We start from the raw sequence: 13,828 nt of genomic DNA, 5'->3' as shown, positions 1-13,828 counted from the left end.
GGTCCTTTGGGAGTGATTTACAATTTTAATATACTGACTGTCCTTGAAGATACACCAGTTGCAAATGCTACAAACTTATTTGTTTCAGCTAATAAATGTAAATTCTGACTCACTCCAATGCCTGGTGAGCGTCCCTTGATCCTGTGAGATGCAAGGGAGACAGCTGGGATAGCCAGAAGCTACAGGCACTTTCCTGTAACAATACCCTTTACACAAAAAGGGATCCCTGTATTTCTGCATGAAATATTTGAGTTATTTGAATGCAGTCCCCAAGAGCTGACCTATGCATCTGTCCATGAATTAAGTAATTTTCACTTGGCTTGTTTTGTCCCTGCCTAGAGGAAAAAATAGTGGAAATAAGTAACAGCTTTAAAAGCCGACAATGAGACAAAGCAAGGAAGTTTTCAGAAAAACTCTACAATAATGGAGGTAGACAGTGAATAGCCCCAATTCATATTTGTTTAAAAATATACTTTAGAAAACAAACACATTTTAGCTGTTACCTTGATTTCCATTATATTGGTGCTCTAAAATTTAGCACAAAGACAAGTCTTGAGTTCAATTCTTCTATTCTAAACATTTGATGGGAAGGAAGCAAGGACTGGGCAGAAGAGAAAAAAGTTTTTGTAGACTTAGGTCACGTAGTCTCTTCTAATAGAAAGACTAAAAACCTCTGGATTAGTTTGTCACCTGTTGCAATGCTGCAGAGTATAATTGAATTTAACCAACTGTACCAAATTTACAGCAGTAAAAGTGCTAACTTTCTACAAGCTGACAACTCCTACTTTGCATCATAGATCTCTTTTGCATCTTTTAGTTAAATAACAAAATTTTAGGTATCAACCACCTCTATTCTCTGAATGCTCCAAGCCATTTATAGTCCACAACTGTTGGGCAAAAAGTAAAAAAAAAAAAAAAAAAAAACAAACATAATTTCCCCAGAAATCATCCTCTGGGGTATAACAGGTCTATAAAATCCCAGGGTCATTTTTGAATGACCTGGCTTTCCCTTCCCCTCCTGTTTTTGCAGGTAATTCCTTCACCTCACCCTACCGTGTGCTTGATACCTAAACTGAGGTATTTTCTAAATCCCTTGAAGGCTCAAGGCCACAGAGAGCAGGGAGCTGCATGAGGAGCCTGTTCCCCAGAGCCCTCTGCTATCATAGTTAAAGATGTCCTGCACAACCAAGCCACTGCTGGGACCATGGATTTAAACTTTCCATTGGCACATTATTTAATGCTTCTCCAAAAGGGAAGGTTGTACTGTAATAGCTTGGTAGCAGGGAAAAGAACTGACAGGGAGAATTAAAATTTGCATGGACATCAAATCTGTGCATCGACTTGGGAGGGATCCAAAGTGCCTTTCACTGTTTTCTGTCTGTGTAGAAGGAGGACACAAACTCTAAAGATAAATGTGGGCACCAAAAACGGAGACACAGAAGCTCACACAGAAGGGAGTGAGGGGAGTCAATAGTTGTGGGTTTTTGTCTCAGAACCAACCAGGAAGATTTGGGTGATCCTGGTAACAGATAAACAACTGTTTAGGATTCAGGATTCAGGTAGAACAGTTTCACAAACCCTTCTGTTCACTAAGCCTAGGGATACTGTTTCAGGCTCCAGGAAACCAAATTAAATTAAAAATACTGAAAAAGAGACATGAAGCATAAAGAATTGAATAGTAACTTGAAATTTGGTGAGAAAAAGCTTTTCAGTGAGTTGTACTCACTGCGAATAAGAATCAGAGGAAGAGAGCTGCTCGATGAAAGCCTTTACCAACCACAACAAAAAGAAACTCTAGAGAACAAACTGAACAACAGCTTCAATGTGGAAAGAGAGAAGTGTCTGGCTGCAACTATTTGCTTTGCTCTGAGCACCATTATCACAACACTGAACTCCCTTCCTATAAATCTTAGAATTTGGCTTAAAGATGACAGATGAGCACAAAAAAAGAACATGAGCACCACTGAAACATTAGCCCTCAGCACAGCAACTTGTATTAATCTGTGGCAAAGGGAATCTTGAGAAAGACAGTAGCAGTGTGATTGTTTCCAGTTGGTTCTTTGTGCAGCCAGAGCCCGGGGAAGCGCGGAGCTTTCTGTGAGCAGCACATGGCTGCACAGAGAGCTGATGTCAGCACACACACTGCGTGATTAACACTGGGCTCCTCGAGTTTTGCAAGGCTCTGCTACAAAGCAAGACGGTACCAGCCTGAAAAGTAACATCCCTCGTTTTAAGCTGAATCAGACTTCTTGTAAATTTCTGTTTATTTTTCAGGGAAGTCCTTGCAATTATCATCTGAAATTTCTGCTGCCCTTAGCTTGCAAGTAACACGCAGAGCATGAGACTGGTGCCTTATAGGTGCTTTTAACATGTTCATCATATCCAACACCTGCACGTGTACTGACACAACTGCACAAGCATTGTATTAAATTCACTGCAAGACACATCTCTACTTCCACGATATCTGACTTTAACTGGTATTTTAAGTACAGTAGCTTCCTGTGTGACACTGAACACAAATATGTATTTCCCTTCTAGTTCTCAATATTCAGATCTGCCTATTTGTCACATTTCTCTACTTGCCCTTCTCTCAGTTCAATAAGAGTTGTCAATATCAATGTTTCCTTCTATTTCTCATGGATGACACAGAAGTGTGAAATTTAAAACAAAACATACCACCAGAACAAAACTTACCAACAACAAAATAATGTTTTTCTATAGTGCAAAATTAGTTTACATTAAGAAGCATCAGTGGGGCAGCACATAAACCAGTCAGCTTTGTACAAATCTGTCAGCTCAGCAGAACCAGTCCTACCTGTTCCCAGAGCCTCACTGCTCCAGAGCGGATGGAAACCCCCCAAAAGCACAACTTTAGTGCCTGTCGGTCACTAGCACGCATCCATGCGGGCAGATAGGAGCCAGCGCTGCTAGAAACCACGAGCCAACATGATTTACCAGAGATCTGCTCCGCAAACCGAGAGCACGATGCGCGACGCCTCACGCATCCCAACCTGCGAGGCTTCCCTTCAGCATCCGCTCCCCGGTCGGTGCGCACCCTTGGCAGGGTCGCCGTGGGGATGCACGGCCTCTTATAGTCCCCTGCTCGCCTCGCCTCTCCCCACGCCCTCGGGGCCAGCCCACAGTCCCCGTTACACATTGACGCCTTCCAGCTGCGGGCCGGTCCCGACGGGGAGCGCTCACCCGCGCCGGGACTGAAGCGCTCCGGGAGGTGACTGAAGGTCGCCCTGGCCGTGCCGATGGCAACGCGGCCGAGACACCGTGCCCGCTCCGGGGCAGCCGCCGGGGCGACACGGGGAGCCCGCAGTGGGCACACACGGGGTCGGTGGGCTCCGGCAATGGGCACACACGGGGTCGGTGGGTTCCGGTAATGGGCACACAGGGGGGTCGGTGGGCTCCGGCAATGGGCACACAAACACCGACAGGCACCCGCTGCCATGTGCCCGCGGCAGGTGCCGATGTCGCACACCGCCCAGTGCCCACCAGACAAACAGGGCGCATCAGGAGGCATCGCAGCCACACCGAGGGGTGCTTGTCGATGGGCACCGCAACGGATGCACTCGCTCCGGGTCGGCGGCGCGATCCGCTCCCGTTCCTGTTCCCGAAGCCGCTCCCCGCAGACCGCGCAGAGCCGCCCCGGGGGCCCGGCCCGGCCGCCCCCCGCCCCAGCTCCCGGGGCAGCTCCCGCCGCAGAGCGGGGCCGGGCCGGGCAGAACCGGGGGCAGCGGCCCCTCCGGGGGGGTCTGTCCGTCCTGCCTCCCCCGCCCCGAAGTCCCCCCGCCCGAATCGCGGGTCCCGGCCCCGTTACCTGCGGGCGGGCGGCCCGTGGGGCGGGGGCCCGGAGCCGCCCCCGGGGAACCGGGGCAGCCCCGCATCGCGGCGCGGCGGGCGGGCCGCGGCCGGCACGAACCGGTTGTAACTCGGGCGGGGGAGGAGCTGCCGGGGGCCGCCGCCGCCTCCGCCCGCAGCCCCGGCGCGGGGGGACCGCCCCGACCCCCGCCCCTCCGGGCAGGCGGGGCCGCTCGGCTCGGGCTCACCTCCGCCACCCAACGCTGCCCTGCCGCGCTCCTGCTCCTGCCCCGCTCCCGCCGGGCACAGGCGGGCCGAGGGTCGCCCCCAGCCCGGAGCCGTGTGGGAGCCGCCCCCGAGCCCCGAGAGCGGCGCTCACCGCGGGCTCCCCGCCCGCCGGGTGCCCGTCCCCAGCGCAGCCCCCCATTGTCAGCAGCCCGGGGCACGGTGACCCCCAGCGCCATCCCCGCTCCTCGCCCCAAGGCAGCCGCAGGCCGGGCTCCCCCGGCACCGCGCGGGTCCCCGGGGCGGCGGAGCGGCCGCAGGACGGGCAGGGGCGCTGGCTCCCGCACCAGCCGTGCCAAAACCCGCAAAGTTGCACTGCAGACAGCGATGCAGGCAGCGCACATGCGGCACTGCTACCCCAGCCTGCCCGCTCGGGGGACAGACAACTCACTCGTGTATCAGCGCACCCACTGCCTTCAGAGGCCGCCTCATGGGAGCCCCGGGCCGGGTCCGTGTGCATAGCACGTCCAGCGCTGACACACACGCGGCAGGGCGGCCGGCAAGCCGCGCAAGTTCAGCCACCTGCGATGCTCACCCTCCAGGCTGCAAAGGCTGCCGCAGAAGCTGCTGAACACCCAGCGAGTATCAGCCCCCACCTCGGGCGTGCTCAGGGTGACAGCTCTGCTGCTGCCTCTACCCAATTAGAGCTCAGGTAACCACACACTGCAGGTGGAAAGATAAACATTCCCTGAGCTGAGTGAAATTTTGAGAGCTGAAATATTCCTAGACCTGAAATTCTGATGCAACCTCAGCTGTTCACAGCCTCTGCAGTTCCTGCAGGTATGGCACCATTCTCCTTTTCAGTCTTGCATTCCAGACTTACTCCTTCATGCAATATTTACAAAGGCTTGTGAACTCCAAATGTCTTTGAAAGTGTCTTGATCCACGCCTCACAGTATTCAGGTAAATATCAAAATCAATACTTGCTACTGGAAGAACGACATAAACTCAAGCCTCACTTCTAAGACGTCCCAGCTGGTGTTGGGTTGTGCTGTGTATCTCATGTCGAAAAGGGCAGCCAGCTGAAGGGGGGTGGGGGGAAGAAAGGAGAACAGGAACTCCGAGAGCTCTAGAAAACTGTTCCAGGGAGGAGAACTGAAATAAATGGCATTTAACCTAGACAGAAGGAACAGGGAAACATCATAGAACTTCAAGAACTGTAAGAGGGTGCTGTGAAGCAAAAGGAATTAACTACTCTGCATATGCATTAGACCAATAAAAGAGGTGAGTAGGCTTAAATTCCATGCCTAGGTAACTGCTACAGATATTAGGAAAAGCTAGGCTAGCTTGTGCTTGCGCAGATTTCTTTGGGAAGCACAGCATTTTGGGAACATGTGCACTGGAGCTGCTGAAACAAATGACTGAAGACAGCTGCCCAGACAGTAAACAGCCACTGTTTACTTTGATTGCTTCTTGGGCTTCAGGACACAGGCTGAAATTGAAAGGGTAAGTGAAATCTTCCCATAGCCACACAAGAGATGGCTGGGAAACAACAACTCTGAATTAACTGTCCAAGATGTGCTCTTTCCTACACTTTAATACAAAACCTTCTTACAAACAAGTGCATCTAAAGCTCCAGTTCCCATTAGAGATACAGAAGTATCTGTGCTTGATACAGAAGCTTAAAAAACAATCTTGTAAAATTAAACACTTCATTCTAGCAAAATTGGTCACGAGCATCTGAAAAAAATTAGTGTATTCACAAGTTCACAATGGTTTAGCTGTACAAGAATAATTAAGGCACATGAAAAAGAGTAAAGGCACATCAGTGGCAGGAGTACATTGGCACTCCTTGGATCCTCATGCAGAGGAAGGAAGCCCAGTCAGATGTAAACCTAACCAAGTTCAGATCACAGGCAGCTTTGGACCTGAAGAAGAAACCCCATTTGAGAATAACTATGCACTTTAAGTGAATGCATATTGACCCTAATTGCTTTACTCTAACTTCTCTGGATGTCCCCCTAATGACAAGTCCCCTGTTTCCATTTAAACCTGTTCTTAATATGAACATGCCAGTCAAGTGCATACCATAATTTTGAGAGGCCAGCCTTGCTGGCAAGGAACAGAACTGGGAAAACCAGCTACAGAAAACAAGGTTAGAGGAAATGGTCCCTCCTCCATGTCTCCTTTGTCCCTGGTTTCATAACAAGCAATGCAGCTCTGTTCAACTCTAGGTTTCTGGTCACTTGGCCTACAGTATTTTGGCAACTGCCATTCAGCTTAGATTTCACATCACTAGTTAATCTTCTCATTTCTTCCCTTCAGAAACCCTTCCTACATGGCCTTCCAAGGCCCAGCGAATTGTAACAGTGCTACAACTGCACCATTCACAGCCACACTTTCATCCCACACATCACCAGAATTCTTAAATCCTCATTTAAAACAGAAAATAAAGTAAAACACTGAATAATTTCTATAAGCCACTTTCCCCCTCAGCCTGTGGGGTCTAAGATTCCAAAGGATAAAGGTACTTGTGTAGCATGACCAGGGATGAGAGCAGCAGCTAGTTAAATTTTACCTGATTTTTGGTACACCATGATTGCAGGATGTGCTGTTCTGGGTCACTCACAGCTGTACCAGCGAACAGATGATTGAGGAATGTTCTCTACTTCACAGCCAGTGCTCTAGCAGCAGCTCCTGGAGGTACAGAGAGAAAAATTAGAGGGTATTGAAACAGCCAGCTTGGAAGGGCTCCTTCCCAGCAAGGAATGTAGCTGGTGCTGAACACCCTAAATCTGATCAAAAGGATTATCACCCTGGGTCAAGAGGCAGCAGGTTTGGGTGGGGGTTGGTTGGGGTTTTTTTGTTTGTTTATTTGCTTGTTTGATTTTAAAGAAGGTCCAGATTGTGCAGTGAAGGAAAACCTCAAAACATAACCTAATTCTAAGTATTTGATCAATTATTGTTTTTTAAACTGTGGTCCAGGCTGGGGAGCATCCTTTTGTATCTTTTCAGTCCTTATGCAATCAGCATGGGAGGACAGAGTCTGCAGTGAAAGGGTAAGGCCAGCATGTGCAAAGGCCACTGTAGGTGTTTTGTTAACTCGCTTGCGGAAAATGTCCATTAATGATTGAAGGGGGAGCAAGGTGAGGAGAAAAATCAGTAGTTTGACTGGAGTTTAATTTAAGCAGGCATATTAAATATTGATGCACTCACAGAGTCTAAAGGACACTCATTTATCTCCAGCAGCCGCAGCAGACAACGCCTCCGAAGTTATAAATTAACCCTTCATGTGGGAGGTGAGAAGCATGAGGTTTGTCAAGTGCTATTTGACCACTTCAAGCAGGGTCACTAGATCTTCTCTCAGATCTGTGTGAAAGGGAACAAGACTGTTTCAGCTGCAAAGAATTCCCCAGGACATGCCAATAAAGTACCACAAAGCACCCTGGTGCCATCGCAACTACGCTGACAGGGAATATTTCCTACTTTGTCTGGGAAGATGCAGATGTAGTGGGAGAATTGTCCCTCCCACAGTCTGGCTATCACTGATAACACTAAATCCAAGGTTTCCACACCACCATCCTCTGCAGAGCCCCCCTAACATGGGCAAGGCCTGAAGTGTGTGCTCAGATGAACCGTGTCCCCAGTGTAACCATGTGTGACAAACCGGTCAGCAGCGCACAGGAGAGATGGACAGGAACCTTGTACAGGAGCACGTGGGGACAAGACAAGGGGGAATGACTTAAAACTGAAAGAGGGGAGGTGCATAATAAATAGATAATAGGGAAAAAGCCTTTCCTGTGAGGGTGGTGAGGCCCTGGCACAGGTTGCAGTGGGAAGTTGTGGATGCTCATCCCTGGAAGTGTTCAAGGCCAGGCTGGATGGAGCCCTGAAAAACCTGGTGTGGTGGTGGAAGGCATGGAAGATGTCCATGCCCATAGCAGGGGAGCTGGAACTAAATGATTTACAAGGTTCATTCCAATCCAAACCATGCTATGATTCATTTGCTGCTTTGTAAATCAATTTCCCATGTTACAAGTCTACATATATGCAAAATAAACGCCACATGCAAACCCGCAAAGCTTGTAACAAAAGAAAAGCAGCAGTCATCTAGTTTTAAAAAACTGTAGTCTATAATTTCTGTGCTGTTTCTTTACTTTTACGTGACTGAATGGGTAAGGGGCTTTTCAGGTTCTTACACTACCCATGTAGGTAATGAGGACATCACCTGTGTGTCCTCATGAGGGTATTACCAAATGAGGGAAAAGCTATTTAATCCAAGTAATTTTAACTTGCTTATCACTTCAATGCTCTTGCTACACAACACAACCAACCAATGCAGCTGCAAGGAGTGTTCTTTGAAGATGTCTGAGGTACAGTTTCTTAGTAAAAGTTCTTTGTAACAAACTAGAGAACTGCAACAATATTTACGCAACATAATCTTCTGAATCTGTTGCATATATTTGCATTCCCTAAACTGATAGAGGAACTATTTGAGTTTGGCAAATAATGAAGATTTCCATATTTAGAACATTAGGGAAAAACACATTGTTTTAAAGCTATTTTAAAAATCACATAGACTTCAACTAAAATACAAAAGTACACCATGTAATGACAAGTAAGTGCTGACAGCATGAATCACATCTGCTCAGAGTGTAAAATGGAAATAAAATTAGCCCTGTATCTCTAAGCAAAGGGATTTATCAGTTCTATTTTCTTCCAGGAAATATCTAGCAGGATATTTTTATTATGGCAGAGGTCCCTCATGACCTTCACGTTTGCCATAAATTCACAAAGATCAATGCCAGTACAAACCACAAATGCTATTTCTACTGGGATACAAAGTTTGTGCTGTTCAACCCCAACTTCCCTTTCCTGATCCTGTTACATGCCCCTCACAGTAAAGCTAATCCCCATTTAGGGTGGTGCATTATCATACTGGGAGAGTTCAAGAAAGCATTCACTGTTTTAGTAAAAAGATTCCATCTTCTTTAGAGATCAGAAGACTCATTACAGACAAAGGCAAGAGGCAGAGCTGTCTCTTACAGCAGCAAATCTTGTATAGATGAGCATGTATGGTTACATTAGAGAACCAGATGACAGTGAAAATACCAGGATATTAAAGAAATAACAATACATAAATAAATCACTTTTTCAGAAAACAACTCAGTAACTTATCCTTTGCACCCATCACTCTCCTTTCTGAGCTACTGTATTTAGGGCACATAAAGGGCTTGTTTAACTAGAGGGGGGCAGACTGGTTTATGCTATCTCTGCTTTTTTGTTCTTAATCTGGAATATCAAATCTCCTTTCTGAGTTCTATTTTGTATTAGCTCCATGCTTTAATGGACTAGAATAACCACCTCTATGGAAGAATATGATCCAAAATGGTTAAACATATTTTCACTTTCAGCAGTGGATGGACAGAAAATAGATAACTGGTCCTTAGCACTGCTGAAAAGCATTGTGATCAGGAGCAAGGCAAATCCCAAATGTCCCAAACTCCAGTGAAGGCTGCAGGCACGGTGAGGTGGCTGAAAGGCATTAAAGAACATCCTCCAGGAAAATAGTGACTCGTTTGTTTTACACAGAATTATCTGCAGGCTCTCCCTGTTGGCACATGGCAAGGAGGGGGCTGTTACAACATCACACGCTGCTGCTGTTCCAGTGGGACTCAAACCATTCACTGCTCTGACACTCAGGTGCTCCAGAAATCCTCAGTTCTCCCCCCATGGGTGGCTTTCAGTCTCTGCAAAGACTGTACAAAAAAGACTTTGACATCTTTTTGCTCTGGAGCTGAAGTAATCTGTTTGGCCCACGTTTGCAACCTCAACAAATCAAAGGCAAGTGTTTCTGTTGAGGTGGTGACCAGGCAGAGCATCAGTCCTCGAGATGGCTCCTCAGAAGCAGTGTTTGCTCATTCCCTGTGGAAAATTCATCTGTTCTTGCCAAGAGAGGGTACTGAAGTTTAATGGCACACATTTACCAGGGCAGGAAGCAGCACAATGCATTCCTGTGACACTCTGCAGAGCACAGACATGCTCTTTTCATCTTGCTTGAGTACTAAGTTCATTTAATAGACCTGAGTTAGCTTTTCCCGCTCTTATTTAACCATACTAAAGTATCAAGGAAGGCTTTCATTTTCTGTCAATTAAATGGAGAGGATAATAGCAGCAGTATGAAACAGCCAGAAACCTAAATTCATTTCATTGCTATCTCTTTTCAATGCAAAGGCTCTCAGGTTTTTTTCTGTATAATGCAGTCCTGCTACTTCAGATGCAGCATTATTTCTAATGCTGCCCTTAGCCTAGTGTTGGGTCCTCACAGGCTGAGACCAGCATCCCAAATTACACTCAGTTTTTCTGGTTATGTTCATGCATTGATCTGTTGGCAATACAGCACATGCTGAGATAGGTCACAATTAATCACTCCAAATGTCTGTAAAAAGCTTCCAAAAAACCCCACATCCTTTAATTTTGATTGCCAAGACAAACTTGGTGAGTGCAGAGACCAAAGGGAAAGCAAGATCCCACAGTAGGGGAAGGTTATTTTAAGCTTATGTCAAGCTGACACCCAGGGCTTGTCTAAATATAGATTTGTCCACTGTAAACACCCTTAGTCTGCATTTAGTGCAGACACAAGCAGAGTTACTCAGCAATGACAGACAAGATTTGCATCCACACCCAGGCCCACAAAAGCACTCAATCAGAACCAATTCCTGAAAAAATAGTTTGGAAGTGGGTTTCTGCATCAAAAGAGAAGCATTAATCAAGAAAAGCTTATCTCCTGCTGTTGGCAGCACACTTTTGCCATCTAAGCTCTCAAGAAGAGAAGCAAGCTCACCAAGGGGCTGCAGCTTTCAGGCTCAGCTCTTTTACTTACCATGGTTTGCTGTGCAGACACGTTCCTTGAGCCTCTGCAGTGGCTCACATGTGACAGTGCAGGAAACAGCCTGTGCTGGGCAGGTGTGGGGCATTGTTCTGCCACTCAGAAATCCTGCCTTCCACACCGCGGCTTCCTGCTTACTCCTGTCCTCCCCTTGTTCATGCTTGCTCTGCTTCTGAGCTGTCAATCCTTTTATTCTGCGGCATAAACACTGTGCTGTGCTGCACCCTCTGTCCCAAGGTCTGGGAAGCTCACTGCATTTGCAAAGAGCTTGGACAACTTACAATCAATAAATTAGCTGAAAACCTGCTTGATCTGACAACTACAATGTAAACACAGCCAGTGTGTCCTGCCACTGCAATGTGATGCTCTCTCCAAGTTTATGTGAATCATCTCCCCAGTGACTGTGAAGAGAACTGGAAACCATTGTCTGTTTACTGGTTATTGGAGCTTCCTTACCAAAAAAGTACAAACACAAAAAAACGTGTCTTCACTGAAAAAATTTGGGAACTCCTCTGTAACTTTACTGTAAACCAGACATAAATGTTTAACTGTACCTGTGTTAAACTTTCTTTGGATTTTGGCTCTCTACTTGAAGATCTTATGGCAAAGACTGCCAGAAGAAAGGCTCAGAATGCTGTTTTACAGTAGGTTTGCAGCCCAAGTGTCTTTGCTGTGCTCCTGTGCTGGTCCAGAGGCAGAGTTGTGCAGGGTCAGCATTTGGGATGGTTCCAAACCTCAGGGTAATAGCTGAACCTAGAGGAGCTTTCAACTCTGACATACAGCCTCCATCAACTGCCTTATGCAACAAGATCTATCCTCAAACCCTTGCAATCTACTTCAAAATGAAGTATTCCAGCTTGTCCAATAATCATTATAACAAGTAATGGAACAACTAGAAAAATCAGAAAGCCAAATGTTCAGCAGGTAAACGTGTTTTACATCCCTGACCTGAAAACAGGACAAGGAAGGTTCCTGATTCTCACATGACACTTCTAATGCCACATATCCACACAGCAGGTCATGCACAAGGCCCTACAGAGCTCCTCTACCATTTTGTGAGCATCAGGATTTACTTGTGATTGCCACTGTCTGTGGCTTTTTCCCTATTTGAGGAAGACTTCAGAAACTTGTCACAAATAACACTCCTGACCCAACATGGCCATGGCATTTTAACAGTCTTACAGAGCACAAATCAGGCATCAGGTGTATCCTGCTAGCAGAGCTAGAGTCATGCAGGAGCACCATGGTCATTAGCATGAACAGCTCTGCACAACTGCTGACAATATTCAGAAACATTAATTCAACATTTGAACAAGGCAGAAAGAGTTTCATTACAGCATTTGGGCCTTGGACAGTTGGTGTTATCCTCATTTCACAAGGGATGCTCATTACACTTCCCAGTACAACAGGCCATAAAGATGTATAAGGCAAGGAGAACACTCCTCTTCTGCCAAGTGCATCTATTGTGCACTGGTTTCCTTTAACCCACAGAATTCCTGGGATCAGAAACAGAGGATGAAAAGGTCTATGCATCACAGATTCAAGCAAGACAGCAAATGGCAAACTCCTCCCAGTGTGTTTCAGTCCATGCAATGCCACATTGGAATAATGAAATCATTAAGGATGGAAAAGACTTTCACAGCTGAGTCCAAGCTTTGACCAAACAACACCATATCAACTACACCACAGCACTAAGTGCCACATCCAGGTGTTTTTTGAGCACTCCCATGGATGGCAGCTCTAACACATCCCTGGCCAGCCCAGGGTTCCAATGCTTGACCATCATTTCAGTGTAGAAATCCCTCCTGATACTGAACCTGGATCTGCCCTGGCACAGCTTTTGTTCTCTCATCCTACTGCTGGCTGGAGAAGAGGCTGACCCCCACCTGGCTACACCTCCTTTCAACAAGTTCAGAGCAATGAGGTCTTCCCCAAGCCTCTTTTCTCCAGGCTAAAAAACACCCCATGACAGCAAGAGCAGAAAAGAGAGGCGGAACCACCAGCCCAGTGACTTCAGTCTTAAAATCCCAGTGCTCTCTCACACATAAAGAGAGCCCCAAATGACTGATTTAGATGGCATTCACACAGTGTCACTGGAGAACTTGCAAGTGGCTCACTCTAATAGGCACAGACAGGTCTGCTTCAGAAATTTTGCAGCATGATCATGTCCAGTCTAAACTCAGTTTCTAGCTGGGGGTTGCTTTGATCCTCTTGCACCTTACAACAGCTGAACCTCAAAAACTTTTGCTTCTTGGTTAGCAATTTGCCCACTTACCACATCCAATGTAGAGTAAAGCCTTGTCTTTGGATTCACAAGTTTTGGAGAAGCTACTGTTGTTACAGCTGCTTGCTTTGGTTCCTTCCCCAGGCTGACTCGTGCATTAAAGACTGACCACTCTGAGCAGGAATTCAGGGTGCTTCCTGAAAGGAAGCAGTCCTGCCTTGAACTGTGGGATTGCACAAGTCAGACAGTGACGTGAGACCAAAGGCCAAGGCTCAGCAATGGAGTGGGATTTTTGGAGGGTTAAGGCAGGGCTTGGACTGAGCTTTTCAGATTCTTCTCTTAGGGATGAGCCTACCCCAGAGAAAGGTTATTCCCTCACTGACTCATGGGGATTACTTTTGCGTAATGGAAAGTCCGTCAAATGAGGATTAGGATCTGCAAGGACATTAAAATGATCTGAGAGTCTTTGAGGCAAAAAAAACAATGTTCATTTAACCAAAAAAAAAGAGAGAACCTTCCTTACTTGATGATACTCACCTGCACATTTCATAAACAGTGAAACACTAGAGAAAGTTTGTTTTAAATATCTCTACACAGACCTGCAATTTATTTTTAACACACAAAGCATTGCTATACAGCTAATGTTTGTGTAATATGACTCTTGAATTTCCTCTTCCATTTTC

The 13,828-nt window shown here is 46.6% G+C and overlaps 1 protein-coding gene across 6 annotated transcripts in view; it reads right to left on the bottom strand.

Moving 5' to 3' along the window:
• The window catches only part of SLC16A9 (solute carrier family 16 member 9), a 28,856-nt gene extending 15,642 nt beyond the window's left edge, over positions 1 to 13,214 (bottom strand). The window contains exons 1-2 of one of the 6 annotated variants that reach the window (XM_026794094.2): positions 13,197 to 13,214; positions 6,611 to 6,729 (exon numbers count right to left, since the gene is read on the bottom strand). The gene's annotated coding sequence lies outside the window, so the exon portion shown is untranslated. Of the gene's footprint in view, positions 1 to 2,815; positions 3,318 to 3,826; positions 4,035 to 4,483; positions 4,556 to 6,610; positions 6,730 to 13,196 lie in introns of those variants that run through there. The other 5 variants (XM_074544644.1, XM_014267780.3, XM_005488053.4 and 2 more) reach the window with 5 other exon arrangements.
• Positions 13,215 to 13,828: the final 614 nt, after the last annotated feature.

This window comes from Zonotrichia albicollis, chromosome 7 (assembly GCF_047830755.1).
Source record: "Zonotrichia albicollis isolate bZonAlb1 chromosome 7, bZonAlb1.hap1, whole genome shotgun sequence".
Taxonomy (NCBI): Eukaryota; Metazoa; Chordata; class Aves; order Passeriformes; family Passerellidae; genus Zonotrichia; species Zonotrichia albicollis.
The sequence above is the reverse complement of the archived record's forward strand: the minus strand, read 5'-3'. Positions and strand labels throughout refer to the sequence as shown.